The sequence below is a fragment of the Armigeres subalbatus genome, chromosome 2, assembly GCF_024139115.2.
Source record: "Armigeres subalbatus isolate Guangzhou_Male chromosome 2, GZ_Asu_2, whole genome shotgun sequence".
Lineage (NCBI taxonomy): Eukaryota > Metazoa > Arthropoda > Insecta > Diptera > Culicidae > Armigeres > Armigeres subalbatus.
In genome coordinates, this window is record NC_085140.1 from 170,958,164 (window position 1) to 170,971,409 (window position 13,246).

General features: G+C 36.9%; 1 long non-coding RNA gene and 1 pseudogene across 1 annotated transcript; one reads left to right on the plus strand and one right to left on the minus strand.

The window, feature by feature from the left end:
• The first annotated feature begins 1,105 nt into the window (after window positions 1–1,105).
• On the plus strand, window positions 1,106–2,321 carry LOC134215486 (uncharacterized). Its single transcript, XR_009980188.1, has 3 exons — window positions 1,106–1,256; window positions 1,649–1,759; window positions 1,836–2,321. It is a non-coding gene; the product is annotated as an uncharacterized LOC134215486 (long non-coding RNA).
• Window positions 2,322–9,696: 7,375 nt separating this feature from the next.
• On the minus strand, window positions 9,697–10,798 carry LOC134215485 (small ribosomal subunit protein eS24-like; annotated as a pseudogene).
• Between the last annotated feature and the right edge of the window lie 2,448 nt (window positions 10,799–13,246).

The following is a 13,246-nucleotide window of genomic DNA, read 5'->3' on the forward strand; positions in this document are numbered from 1 at the left end:
GACAACCGGTCTTATCAGCTTCTTGTATACATGACACATTCGGTGCGGTGGCAAATCTTTGACAGCAGTTTCTTCTGGAGCCTGTAGTAGGCCCGACTTCCACAAATGATGCGCCTTCGTATTTCACGACTAACATTTTTATCAGCCGTTAGCAAGGATCCAAGGTAGACTAATTCCTCGACCACCTCGAATATATCCCCGTCTATCGTAGCACTGCTTCCCAGGCGGGCTCTGTCGCGCTCGGTTCCACCCAGAAGCATGTACTTTATCTTCGATGTATTCACCACCAGTCCAACTTTTGTTGCTTCACGTTTCAGGCGGGTGAACAGTTCTGCCACCCTTGCAAATGTTCGGCCGACAATGTCCATGTCATCCGCGAGACAAATAAGTTGACTGGATCTGTTGAAAATCGTACCCCGGCTGTTACACCCGGCTCTCCGCATGACACCTTCTAGCGCAATGTTGAACAATAGGCCCCAAAATCCATCACCTTGTCACCTTGACGCGATTCGAACGAACTGAAGTGTTCGCCCGAAATCTTTACACAGTTTTGCACACCATCCACCGTTGCTTTGACTAGTCTGGTAACCCGGATAAAAATTTACAGTAACTTGTATGACATAACTCATTGAAATACAATAGATCGTGTGGCAAACAATACAAACTATTGTATGCTTATTGTAAAATATTTACGGTTGTAAAAGATCTTTATTGTACGCACATTAAAATAACAATATATTTAAATGTTTCTGATATATTCTATTATATTTTTATTGTTCGCTTATGTTTAGTATTGCTCATCCAAAAACTAAACAAATTTTAAAAGTATTCGGTTTGGATGATCTGGAAATCCGTCTAATGTTATTGAATTAATATAATTTTGGAATATTTCATGAAATTATTATATTGATGAAATAAAAATTGAAAACAATAAAATTACAATAGCTTTGTTTGTTAAATAAAAAAAAAATTATACCGATATATACCGACCAAGTATATATTTTCATATTGCAGGTCTTGTTGCAGGTCTAGAAATGTTATGCAATACAAATTTGATTTCAAAAAAATTAAAGGGAACAAAAACTTTTGCTTATTATTTTACTCGGAGAATGGCTGGATTCATTTGAGCGTGTACAGTTTTGTTTATAGTTAGTGAAGAGATGAAAATAATGAAACTGTATGGTGCAGAAAGTGTCTTTTTCATTACAGTTTCTGCTGCTGGGCAAGCGGTAGCTCACTATGGCTTCTGTACCGTGGTAAGTATCTAAAGTGTTGAAGCGCGTTAGAGCATCATTATTTACTGGGCGCAAGTATTTTGATCACCCTCACTGTACTATCATTTTAGATTAGTCACTCTTTTTCGCATCGGTCACTATTTTCGGTTATCATCATGTCAATTTGGTCACCTGTCAGCTGCGCTACTGGTTTTAGCAGCGCGTTTAGTAGCGACCGGTAAAGTGTCAAGTAATGATACTGCGTTGACAAACGGTTTATACTCACCACCGGTAATCATAATCTTATATGTACTACAAAAGTTTAATGTAAATAATGAACGCAGTGGTTCATCCCGAACAAAAAATAAATGAAAATTTTATCATCATAATATCTGATGACATGCCTGGTAACATGTATCCTTGTTCCTTTTCAGAAATGAAGCTTATGATAAATAAAATACTGCTGCTTGCTGGTCACTGATTGAAGATCGTTCAGTGGCTACCATTGGCCAATCTCACCAACGGGATAATAAGAACTGATGCAGGTAATTTTTTTCTTTTCTTCTCGACGTATTTTTTCTAGTAAAACTGACATTCTTTTATAATTTACATTTTTCTCAGGTTTATATCTATATGTATTGTCTATTCGGAACAAAGTTAGTAAGCTTTATAAACCGATGTTAGATTTTTCTCCAGATTTTTTTTTTTCTCCTGTTCGGGTGTGCCACTGCGACCAATTATTAGATCTATTGTAGCGTTACCCGTATCCTTGGTGTTTAAGTGCATGTCGAATTACTCCAGTGCTATTGAGAAGCAATGTAGTATCGGTTTCGATACAGTTGTTGTTTTGTTTCCTCAAGACCACCATGACAAGGTCCCGCTATTTAGACCCTTCATAGAGAGCAATCCCATTGAAGGCGCGCCCCTTATCAATAAGAAATCAATCCTTTCTTGAGAAAACAGAACAGTAATACTGTTTTTGGCCATGCATCGGGGCCCTAGCCACATCCTTGTCTTGCTTCTAGAATATCACCAGTGAAACTCTTAAAACCCGGGATTTAGCTCTGCCTACAACGAGGGGCGATTCACTTGTGTATTTTCGATTCAGTCCGACGTATTGAAAATGTAATAATGTATTTTTTATGTATTTCCATGTAATGTACGTGTATTGGATGTAATAATGCATTAAATTGAATTGAAGTATTTTTTTGTGCATTGATGTAATATTAGTGTATTTTTTCACATAAATGAATTGAAATATATTATTCTTGTATTTGAACTTCGATTTTTGCATTTCACTGCTTCAAAGAAAAAAAAAAAGACCTCAGAGACGAAAACTGAACTAATTTAATTGCATCAGATTGCATCAACAATTTTCTCGAGATTTTTCCAGCCTTGTATGATTGGGACTAAATTGCATATTCCTCACATTTTACGAAAAATTTCTACAGGTAATTTCACCGTACTGAGCAAAGGATTTTAAACCTATAGTTATAACGTGTTAGATTCTCGATCCATTCAAGGAAGTTCTCGTATGCAAAACATTTCTGACTTTTGGTGTATCCACAAGACATTTACCTATTCGCATCCAATGACCGACAGAAAACCTTCCAATTTATAATTATAGAGCAAATGCTAATATATATAATTCTATAAAACACTTGCCAGATTTGAAATACTATCCCAAGTAATCAAAAGTTCCTTTAAGAGTACGTCTTTCGCTTAAGCAGCCCAGTGAAGCTGATTAAGCGAAAAACGTACTCTTAAAGGAACTTTTGGTTACTTGGGATGTATTTTCATCTAGAAATGAACGACAGTAAATACCGATTATTTTTGATTTGCTTAAAACATGTTCATCATTTTCGGACGATTGTCCAATTCCTAAATATGTTACAATCACTCGTAATCAACCAATCAATATGGTAAATAGGGTAAAGTGACCAATAGTGGACCCCCAACCAATAGTGGACCCTCCAGCCATTTTTGCATTATTACTGCACAATGTCATCATTTTGCTATGAAATTCTATCGGGAAAACCTACCTTACAGTCCTATGATTTGATTACATGCATTGGAAATGCTATGGAAAGTAAAATTAGATGATTTTTTACAATTCTATAAAAAATAAACACGAGAGTGTCCATTATAGGAATATTTTGGGGGGTCCATAATAGGGAAGAAGAACGTCCCGAAACGGGACATGAAAATCAAATGAAGTGTCGACTATAGGGAAGCAATTTCCTTTTATGGACCCCCAAGGGGTCTACTATAGGGCGAATTCAGTTAGACTTTAAAATGTTAATTTCAACGAATAACGTCGTGTATTTGGGTGTTTTATGTATTTATCGTCAAGAGGGGATGCAGAGCTTGTTATTAAATATCAAGCAGAGTTAATATGTTGAACATTTCTAAGCCTTATGACAGGAAGAGCAAAATTCCGCTACTAGGGGGTCCACTATTGGGCATTTTACCCTATGTATTCACATGCGGCGCAACGATATTTGTAAACACGTCTCGGTGAAAATCCGCCAGCCATATTGCATGATTTTGTAAACATTTTAGGCATCTGCTGTTGACCTGGTTGTTGATATTCATTAAACTACATTTTGGATCAATGCCATTGATCCAAAATGTAGTTTGTCCAAGGTCTAAGATGTTTTTTTTTTTCGTTTCCAAAATGAAACGCTACTGGCGGATCTTCGAAATGGGGTTCAAATCGAATGAATAAAATAGGGGAGGGAATCTTCCACTCAGTACGCAAAGCTATAGTAATGTCGTTTTGTTTTCTTTGATGTGTGCGTTAACAGTAAATATTGTATTAAATTACGAAAAGACTTTGAATTCGCGTAATGACCATTTTACTTGCATTTCGATGTATTTGAAGATTTTTTTTGCATTATGTGCATTAAATATGATTTTTCGAATTTTCCGTGTAATAACGTATTTTTAAGCATTTTATTTGTATTTTTGTGCAATATGTGTATTTTTGTGCAATATTTGTATTTTTATGAATTATTTTCACTCACGTATTTTCGATTCATTATTTGACAACAGTGAATCGCCCCTCGGCCTACAAGACCATTTCAAGCAAGAGAATTTGTTCAGTAATAAGAACTTCCGTGTGTTCCTCTCACTACCATTTTTCACCAGTTCATGAAGAGTTAGTACGTATTTAAACCCCTAACTCGATTTTTCCAGCAATCAGTTCAGCCTAGGACCGGGTACCGAGGTTTTTTAACTAATTGCTTGAAAAGTTGTTTCCGCTGCATACAGTTTAGCCTCAAACAAGAGGAATTCGAGTCTTTCAACTGTCTGCAAGATAACATTAATTATGTTTTATTTTTGACACTGCTGTTGGTAGCGGGGACTAAATACGATGAATCCTTAATTACCACAACTTATTGCCCTAGCTAGAAAAATGGATTAAGCTAGGGCTCTGTTTGGTAGATCTTACACCGCAACACACTACGTCAAAGTGATCTACCGTGTTACGGGACATTTTCTCCAGATACAGGCAACCCACTTAACTTTGGAAGTAGTGCGTTGGATTCGTCTAAAGATATGCAAAACAATCGGAGGAAAATAAAATAATTTGTAAAACAATTAATTGTATTGTATTTTTATTGTAATATTGGAGTATAATGCATTCTAAATCCTGTTGTATTTCTATTGTAAAACAATAGAAACAGTAATTGAAAACATTTAAAACACAATGTTTTCTATTGTTTTGTCTCTCGAAATCATCCCATTGAAGAACCGTAAAATCAATTGTTTTGCTCCGAATTTTGTATGGAAAATTTTCGATTTTTTTATTGTAAAGATACATAACAACCCCCCTTTTTAATTGTAAAAGTCCCATTTACCATTCATTTTATCGTGGAAAACCATTATTTCTCATGTGATTTTATTGTCAAAAATCCATTATATTCAATGGTAAAAATTATGTTTTAAATGGCGTTGTAACAATAAAATTTATGATATTTTAATGATATTTTTGACGTAGGACTTACGTCTTTCTTTACTATACTGGGTGTCATTTAGATTTTTGGAAATCGAGAGCGTTACGCTGGAAGGGAAGATTTTAAACGTTACTAGCGCCTTTATCTTTCGATGGATTTTTTAGATTTATATATCAATCGACTCAGAAACTCTCCAGCAATTTGCCTATTTCATTGAAACTTAAAATTATTAACGATAAGTTATTGAAAATTTCAGTTCTTGTCAAATCCAGTAAAAATTTCATATGTAACCAATCCCGTGCATTCCTAACACGGACATCAGAATGCGGTATGTCACGGGCCTTCGGGTCTATCGGAAGATTTTCTTTGTGTAAAATAGAAGCAGTGTCTACCGTGTGCGAGTCATTACAATTTGTAACAGCAGCGCGTACTGACGTGCTTTTTGCTCGCGTATTTTTCGTTTCGTTCGTTCGTTCGCTGTGTTTACCTACACAGCGACAGCATGCAGTCACCGCAGCGGAAGAACTGCCGGTGGGTCTGCGAATATGAATGAAAGAAGTGGGCGCATATTTTTGTCATTCTGTGCTTGATGATGGTCGGATGCAGTGGTGTCGATTGCGATGGATCCAATCGCCCATCGCATCGCTCGGAGTTCACGGCTAGAGGCCGATGATGGCTGAGACAGCGAGGGCAGCGGTGATGGACGAAGAAGAATAAAATTAGAGAGATTTGGTCTGCTCATCCAGGTGATTGGTTTCATAATCCACATGATCCCGGGATTCAAATACTATCATTAATAAAAATATATATACAAGCCCTACATTTGCTTGAGTAAATAAGGGCTTAATAGTTAGAAACAAAGCAATTCTAATAAAAATAATAATAATTTTATTTCCAGGGGTTTTGAATAAACAATTTGCTAATAGTTCTACACAGCATGGAAGTTGTCGTTTCTAATATCAATACCTATAATCAAACTCCATAGATCCAAAAGTTAGAAGTTAAATGTAAATACGTTACGTTTATACAAGTCCTACGTCTTCTCGCGGTTAAGTTGTAAACATTACCCATTGCTCGTTTTTATCCGGGAAGCTTCTCTGGAAAGCTGTTCTCGTCCATAAGTTTCCAACGCTCATCGCGGTCTATACAATCGTATGCCGCCTTGAAATCAATGAACATATGGTGCGTTGGGACCTGGTATTTTGAAGGATTTGCCGTACAGTAGAGTAGAGTGGGGCAAGAGTACGCACTTAGTTTTCAATCGATCATGTGGCCCTTATGAAGCAAGCTTCTGCACACTTAATTTTATTTACCGGGCTCGGTTGTCAGATTACCGATTTCTCAACAGCTGAGCTCTCGGTAGCTAGCTCAGTAAAATAGTTCAACTAATTACCGAGAACTCGGTTCTGAGTTCTCGGTGGCGAAATGTCAGTTATTACTGAGCACTCGGCAAATAGAATACCGAGAGATCAGCAAAACCAGTACGGACCTCGGTGATAAAAAATACTGAACAAATTGTTATTTATTTTTCTGTTGTTTTCTTCGATAAAAAATAAAAAAAGTGATAATTTTTATGTTCATTTATTTCTCATCATTTTTCCAATACATATACTTATTTATAAATCATAAGGACGTTAAGTAAATGTTTCTATTACATCGGCCAACCTGGCGATATAAAGGCGCGAAAGCATTCTTGTTTGCCTGAAATTTGAAAAACATTAGCTACCAAATAATAATCTAACAAAATGTTTGAACTAACCTGAAGTATGAATACACCGGTACAACATTAAGTTATTTCTGCGCACTGAACAGGCCACTTGTACATTAATAACTAGCTAAAAAACGACTTGCGCAACAGTTTCCTCCAACGGAATTAGGAACCTAGGATTTTTCACTTCACAAACATGGCGTCAAAGGACGGCACGTGAGCGAAACTGAGAGTTCGGTATTTATTTTACAGTGTGCTCAGTAGAATGCATTGAGTTTTACTGAGTAATCGGTATATTTTTGGCAAGTACACACTTAATTTTATTTACCGGGCTCGGTTGTCAGATTACCGATTTCTCAACAGCTGAGCTCTCGGTAGCTAGCTCAGTAAAATAGTTCAACTAATTACCGAGAACTCGGTTCTGAGTTCCCGGTGGCGAAATGTCAGTTATTACTGAGCACTCGGCAAATAGAATACCGAGAGATCAGCAAAACCAGTACGGACCTCGTTGATAAAATACTGAACAAATTGTTATCTATTTTTCTGTTGTTTTCTTCGATAAAAATATCAAAAAAGTGATGATTTTTATGTTCATTTATTTCTCATCATTTTTCCAATACATATACTTATTTATAAAACACAAGGACGTTAGGTAAATGTTTCGATTATATCGGCCAACCTGGCGATATAAAGGCGCGAAAGCATTCTTGTTTGCCTGAAATTTGAAAAACATTAGCTACCAAATAATAATCTAACAAAATGTTTGAACTAACCTGAAGTATGAATACACCGGTACAACATTAGGTTATTTCTGCGCACTGAACAGGCCACTTGTAGATTAATAACTAGCTAAAAAAACGACTTGCGCAACAGTTTCCTCCAACGGAATTAGGAACCTAGAATTTTTCACTTCACAAACATGGCGTCAAAGGACGGCACGTGAGCGAAACTGAGAGTTCGGTATTTATTTTACAGTGTGCTCAGTAGAATGCATTGAGTTTTACTGAGTAATCGGTATATTTTTGGCAAGTACAGGAAGCTTTTTCCAGAACAGTGTTGCTCGGTATTGTTTAATACCGTAATTCAGTATTTCATTTTGAACTACTGAGAAGTCGGTAAAAATCATAACAAACGTCAGTAAATTCACTTCAAATAACTGAGCTCTCGGTTTAAATTTCCTTTTACCGAATAAAATCAGTAAAAAATATTACCGAGCTGAAATTCTGAATTTAAGTGTGTACAGGAAGCTTTTTCCAGAACAGTGTTGCTCGGTATTGTTTAATACCGTAATTCAGTATTTCATTTTGAACTACTGAGAAGTCGGTAAAAATCATAACAAACGTCAGTAAATTCACTTCAAATAACTGAGCTCTCGGTTTAAATTTCCTTTTACCGAATAAAATCAGTAAAAAATATTACCGAGCTGAAATTCTGAATTTAAGTGTGTACAGGAAGCTTTTTCCAGAACAGTGTTGCTCGGTATTGTTTAATACCGTAATTCAGTATTTCATTTTGAACTACTGAGAAGTCGGTAAAAATCATAACAAACGTCAGTAAATTCACTTCAAATAACTGAGCTCTCGGTTTAAATTTCCTTTTACCGAATAAAATCAGTAAAAAATATTACCGAGCTGAAATTCTGAATTTAAGTGTGTGCATATCAAATCAGTGTCGATGATTCATATACTCTTCCTTCATGTTACCCAGTGGAAAAAATATTGAAATTATTTTATATTAGACAGAAGCTGTACGACCGTGATCAGTTTTAAATTTAATTTTATTGGCATATCGGTCTCGATGCTGCTCGTATAGAGGAAGGGAGCAGCGTGTGTGCAAAAGCAGATGGGAAAGAAACGGAGTCCAAATGTTATCGCTAGGCAGCGACAAGTGTGAAAATGGTTGAAAGGTGTTGAAGTATGCGAGGGCCATTTGAGAATAATTAAATTATCGAAGCGTCCGTCTTTGCCGTACATCCTTTCTGGGGATGAGACTGGCAAAAACGGAGGCAACGATACGCATATTTATTATTCGGCTAATACTTAATTAGTTCTAGCGATCGATGTTCATCATTTGGAGAATCATCGATGGTCGTGTATGGTTTGTACACATTGCACCGAGTCTCTCCCGATGCCACCATATGATGCTATTGGAACCACAATTCTTATTTACGCGCCAAATCATTTCTTATTAGACAGAAGCTGTACGACCGTGATCAGTTTTAAATTTAATTTTATTGGCATATCGGTCTCGATGCTGCTCGTATAGAGGAAGGGAGCAGCGTGTGTGCGAAAGCAGATGGGAAAGAAACGGAGTCCAAATGTTATCGCTAGGCAGCGACAAGTGTGAAAATGGTTGAAAGGTGTTGAAGTATGCGAGGGCCATTTGAGAATAATTAAATTATCGAAGCGTCCGTCTTTGCCGTACATCCTTTCTGGGGATGGCTCGGGCAGTGAATGAAAGTCACTGTTACCGAGACTGGCAGAAGAATAAATTCCATTTAGATTGAGGAGGAAACACAACAGCACTCCCGAGGAGGAGTTTACAAACGAAATCGTGAAGACATTACCAAAATAATTCCCTTATGTAATTACAAAAGCTTTTCTACAGGAAGAATTTCCTGAAAATTTCTTTGTGTAATTTATTGATTTAAATTGAAGAATAAATTCCATTTAGATAGAGAGTCAAAATTTCAATGAAATAAGTCTGATATGATTTTAATTGATGTTTTCATTATTATTTTTATCAGGCATCTTAAAGCACCGGAGTTAAAACACTACTCCAAGCAACCAGATTACTCGTTCACGGCCTGTCCGACCTTGATCTTCTTGGTACCACACACCTTCTTCATACGGTTCTCGCGTCATCTCCTCGAACATTCCATGGCGACCCAATCAGTGCTAGAGTTCCTTTTGGCAATGTCCAGGGTGTCGTAAATCAGCCTTAAATCAGTCGACTTGCCACCACTATATGAAATTGAAGGATCTATGCTTGATGGAATTTGTGGGGATATTTTTGGTTAAATCCTGCAAGGAGTTCTTAACGGCATAGTAATGGAATCGATTAAGGATTTTATTAAGTGATTTGCAGAGGAATCACCTAGGAACTCTTGCTGAAATTCACGATCAATTCTCATATAGAAATTATAGAATCATCCCTGCAGGAAGTTCCGATGTAGTCCCTGGAGAATCCACGGAAGGTTACCTGGAGGAATAGAGGAATAAATTCAATTTAAATTACGTGTGAATTTAGAATCAAACTTTCAGAGAAATAAGCTGAAGTCTAATATGATTCAAATTGCTATTTTTATTATTACACCATGAAGTTATATCTCCATTTAATTCGACGGAATTATAAGTTCACCGTAAAGAAAAGCCAACTCTAAACAATCCGCTTACGTCTTCACAGCCACTCCAACCTTGGCCTTCTTGATACCGCGTATCTTCATACGGTTCCTGCTTTCCTTGCGCTGCGGTGATCTTCTTCTCGAATAGTCTGTGGTGGCCCAATCGGCGCTTGGGTTCGAACTTCTTGGCATGTCGTAGATCAGCACAAAGCTGGTCGACTTGCCACCGCCAAAGTTGGTTCGGAGTCAGAACACAAATACTAAATCGGAGATGGTTTTGTACATGACGGCCAACCTGTCACGGATTTCCTCCTCCGGGACCCAAGCCAGACCCGGACGCAAGACGTCGCAGATCATCTTTTCACGGCTAAGCAGATGGTTGGTAATGTACCTGCAGATACGGATCGTTGCGGTCGACATTTTGGTGCATCTCCTTTAATAGATTAGGTACGAACCGTCTTCGCGAATGCACTATAGCAAAACATTATAATTAAACAGCATACTATGAATTATTTGCACATGAAATACACGAATTTAAAATAAATTACACTATTCTTAAATTAGTTTATTTGCATCTAGCTGTCATTCGGAGCAAAAGTGTACTTACACTGAAAACAACTGCATGGTAACGCCGACCATATCGAGGGTAAAATTAAAAACATTTTACCACTTGATTTGTGCAGAATGCAAATCATATTTGAAATAACTACGAATGTTGTTAATTTTACTATGCTGCTTCTAGCAAAGATTTTTGACAGATTAGACTATATCATTGTCAGTTTTACTATAAGCGAGGGTTATGCACATGGTATATTTAACTACAGCAATATCTTAGATTTTACTACTAGTTGGCCTATTCGGTAATGATGTCAGAGGTTAAAAATATTCTGGATGTATATTATTTTCATTAATTTTTATTAAAATTCTTATAATGCGTGGTATTTTCATATAAAAATCTTATAATCCCATGTCTTCGCAATATTGTGACCTATAGAACTCTCGTGCATCGCTTTCTGGTGGTAGTATGAAAAGCAACAATCTGTCGACAAATTCCTGGTGCTTTTCGGCAGCGTCACATTCCGAGGCTTCTGAACGTCAGTTTCAGTTGTTGTTGCCGTTGCTGTTGTGCAGCAAAAATGCGTATCTTGCGGCATGTTGTATTCGGCCGAGTTTTGATTTTGCAAATACAACGAACTCAGCAACGATCCGATGTAATTCGATGGCTCAAATATACTCTTCGTTAACGTTGCGAACTGCCGCAACATCATCACAAAGTTTCCTGCAAAAACCGGGGCAACAATGATAATTTCATTCCTCTGGCGCTTATTTTGAGAACTTACCAATATAGATCATTTTCTTATTTCATTTACTCCTTCGAGAGCAAAGAAATTATATTCGGGATCAGATAATCACTAATAAAATCCCCGGATCAACTCGGTTTCAACGGCGAAATTTCCAATATGGCAGTGAGGGGAGAAGTTTTTTCGTAAATACGCTGCACAGTTGAATTAACTATGCATAATTGTCAAATAACAAACAACAAATAGTTATGGCAACTATATTGTGGCTGTTTTGAAAAGCATCATGGTTAAATCAACTAATTTGAAGCATAGTAATAACAAACATGTATGTGTTGACGATTTTACTGCAAAATTATTATCAGTGTATGTATTGGTTGTTTTTATTTCGCGCCAATACATGCACTTTTTGCTCGTATGACAGCTAGATGTAAATAAACCAGCATGAAATCCCACCCGAAACTACCCCAACAACTGCCTAACCGGCCAAAGCGAAACATATCTAACGTTAATGTAACATGAGTGTAACAGGTTAGATGAAATTATGCACCAAGCATAAACATACCTAACAAAAGTGTGTCATTCTAGCGTAACTTTAGCCTCACTTTACCCTAACTGTTAGTGAGAATGTTAGTGTAACTATCTAACAGGATAGATGCACATTATGCTAAAGTTAGAGTAACCTTCCTTGCTGGGAAAGGGTGCGGACAGAGTACTACTCTGGCAGGCACAAACGCGACGAGCGATGCGACGTGATGCGACTCACTAAAAAGAATAACAGCCATTATCAACAGGCTGTCAAATTGCACTGTCGCGTCGTATTTACGTCGCGTTTACTCTGGCCTTAGAAACCTCGCGGTTAATAACTGAATGAACACTTAGCAGCGCGACGGCTATGTCCCAGTGGGGAAGTTAATGCCAATAAGAAAAAGAGTGCATGTATCGTTCCATGCATGAATGTAAACTAAATACAGTCAAACCTCCATGAGTCGATGTTCTATGACTCGATATCGACTCATGGAAGCAAATTATCCCATATTAAAAAATATTTTCTGGGTTACTGTGATGGTCCCTTCAAACAGATTTCCAAAGATTTCCTATTCCACATGTCGATATTTCTCGCTTAACTTTTCAAAAGGACCTAAGTAACATTTTTTTCATGAATTAATTTGAACACTGCAATCAATAGATTTCATGTTGTTCTGTTGATTGCGCTATTCAAATTAAATCATGAAAAAAATGTTACTTAGGTCCTTTTGAAAAGTTAAGCGAGATTTCCATGAGTCGATGGTCCCTTCAATATCGACTCATGGAGGTTTGACTGTAATATTATAAACTATTCGGTGTATGGTAAACATCAATTCGGGTTATTACTTGGGTTCTTTTGAAATGTTAAGCGACTTTTTTGATCAAACCGCAACTTTTAAACGACCCCTGATTTGATGTTTTGTTTGTCATTTTGAATTTTGCTTTAATCAGCAGTGTTCCCAAATAGTGTTATTTTTTATTGGTTATTTATTTTCATAAAGTCTCAAGTCACAATGAAAAATATTTGTCTAGTTTTCGTGATATCCATATAAATATCTCATCTGCAGTGTTCTAATGTCTGAATAAACTTGGCAAATACAGAGCTTGCCGACGTTTACTTGCTGACTTCAGTCTACGAGCTTAACAACTTAACAAAAAGCAACTTGATGTCAAAGATCACTATATATTTATTTTTA